The sequence below is a fragment of the Hipposideros armiger genome, unplaced genomic scaffold (assembly GCF_001890085.2).
Source record: "Hipposideros armiger isolate ML-2016 unplaced genomic scaffold, ASM189008v1 scaffold_660, whole genome shotgun sequence".
Classification (NCBI taxonomy): Eukaryota; Metazoa; Chordata; class Mammalia; order Chiroptera; family Hipposideridae; genus Hipposideros; species Hipposideros armiger.
The window spans coordinates 580,461-582,934 of NW_017732010.1; the positions used below are offsets into that span (position 1 = coordinate 580,461).

At 39.5% G+C, this 2,474-nt stretch overlaps 1 pseudogene; it reads right to left on the reverse strand.

The window, feature by feature from the left end:
* Positions 1 to 575: 575 nt before the first annotated feature.
* LOC109372712 (60S ribosomal protein L7-like 1) lies at positions 576 to 1,319 on the reverse strand (annotated as a pseudogene).
* Positions 1,320 to 2,474: the final 1,155 nt, after the last annotated feature.

A 2,474-nucleotide genomic window follows, 5' to 3' on the forward strand; every position in this document is an offset into this window, starting at 1 on the left:
AAAATCCTGAGCTAGAGAAAAGGACTAAGCCCAGTGCAGGCTAAAACGAGGAAGTCACTAGATACACTTACAGCTAGCCCAGCCTGAGAGCTTGCAAAGCTGTCACAGAAAAGTTAGAACATAGACTCATAGCAGAGAAAAATAAGCATTGTTTTTGTGCTCTTCTAACTGTATTTCAAATTCTTTCCATAAAAAGGCCTTAGGAACCCCAGGTTCAAGTATGCCCCTGGACTTGGCTCACTGCTCTCTTGTATTCATGCTTGGGTATTCATTCACCAACATTAAACCCCTGGAGAGAAAATGTGATGGAACGGGACCCCTCCTCCATGGCATGAGTGCTTTACTGATTTCAGAGGTGGCAGGAGCGGCCAATGTGTAAAACACTGGGACTTTCCCTTTGGAACTGGGCTGTGATGAGAAGTGCCTGCCAGGAATATCGCCATCTTTTCCCTAACCCTTCCCCTCCAGTTTCTCAAGATATAGCAGAAAATAATCTTCTTTGAAGATACTGGGTAATAATTCCAAAAAACAAAAACACATGCTTCCAATGTATTGTGCTTTCAGATATTCTGGGTTTAGTTCAGCTGCGGGATGAGCTGGTTGATGCATTCACCTCAATAGCCAGATGAGCCCACTTCCTTGAGGAAGCCCACTCTATCCTTGGTAGTGTGACAGGCCACTGAGAGATGGAAAAGGCACAAGAACCCTGAGATCACCTGGAAATTCTTCCCTGGGAAGGCAATTCATGAATGAGGCCTTCCAAGCAAATGACACCAAACTTCCCTAGGTGCTCCTCAATCACTGTGTTGTCCGTCAAAGGGGTGCTTTTATTCTTGACTTCGACTTGTCCACGTTTCAAGATGAGTTCCTGGACAAATTTCAGATTTGAAAATCCCCAGGTCATGTAAGGTTTCACTACATGCAGTGTTTTTATGTTTGGGGGGGTGACTTTGAAAAAAAAACAAAAACCACTGAAAATCTTCTTCAGGTGAAGCCTTGCAATGGTCCTCTGCACCACTGAACTCACCCCATTAATCCTTTGGATGAGTACAACAAAGGCCAAGGAATGTTTCACCTGGCACTTCCAAACCACAAGGTTTCACTTCTAGTCACCTGAGGCGCACTTTGTCACTCTGTTGCTTCCAGGCCACGTGTAGAAACCATTCCAGTTGCTTAAACCTGAGCTCTTTTCTTTCCCTCTTTTTTTCCAAAAGTGCCTGCTTTGCCTGGGTAGCTTTGATGGCCTGATAAGCCTTCCTCTTTTTTAGGAGAGTTTCTGGAACCAAAAGGATCTTTTTTATTTGCTCTTCCTCCACCATCTTTCCAATCACACAGTAGGTTTCATGGTGATAAACTCCCTCAGTTTTGTTTGTTTATTGGGAAAAATCTATTTCTCCTTTCTATCTGAAGTACTCTGCTGGGTAGAGTATTCTTGGCTGGCAATTTCTTCTTTCAACATTTTGCATATGTCTTTCCAATCTCTCCTGGCTCTTGAGTTTCTATTTAGAAATTCGCTCACAGCTTATTGAGAGATCCTTTAGAGGTCTTAATATTTTTTCTCTAGCTACTTTTAGGATTCTCCACTTATCTTTGATTTTTGACAGTTTCATTATGTATCTTAGAAAAGTCCTTTTTGCATTGATATAATAGGGTAGTTTGTTAGCTTCATAAACTTAGATGACCGAGTCTCTCCCCAAATTTGGGACTTTCTCAGCTATTATTTCTTTAAATAAGTTTTCTGCCCCTTTCTCCCTCTCTTCTCCTTCTGAAATCACAATTCCTCTATTAGTATTTTTAACAAAGTCCTGTACATCATGTACACTTTCTTTGGTCTTTTTCATTCTTTTTTTTTTCTTTGTTCTGCTCTGACTGGGTTATGTCCAGATTTCTGTTTTATAGTTCACTTATTCTGTCTTCCAGTCACTCTACTTTATTACAGATGCTCTCTATTGATTTTATTTCATTCATTGAATTTTTCAGCTCCAAAATTTGTTTGGTTCTTTATGGTTTCTCTCTCTTTGGTAAATATCTTATTTGGGCCATGTATATATTTCCTGATTTTATTGATTTGTTCTTCTGAGTTTTCTTGTAGCTCAGTGAGTTTCTTCAAAATAGCTATTTTGAATTCTTTATCAGCTAGATCTCAAAATTCCATGCCTTTAAACTCAGTTATTGGATCATTGTTATCATTTTGTGATGATGTCCTTCCTTGATTTTTCATGTTCCTTATAGATTTGCATTGTCGCTTTTGCATTTGACATATCAGACACCTCTTTAAATCTTTACTAATTGCTTTCAGATTGGTAATACTGTCCATTGGCACAGTTATAAGTAGAGTTTCCTCTGCCTTCTGGATTTTCCAAAAGGTAACATTGTAGCTCATGTTTGTAATTTCTTCCTTACCCACAGATCCTGTACTTTTTTTTCTGATAGAACTCCATTTACCCAACTTGCTTTGGCTGCTGCACTCTAGA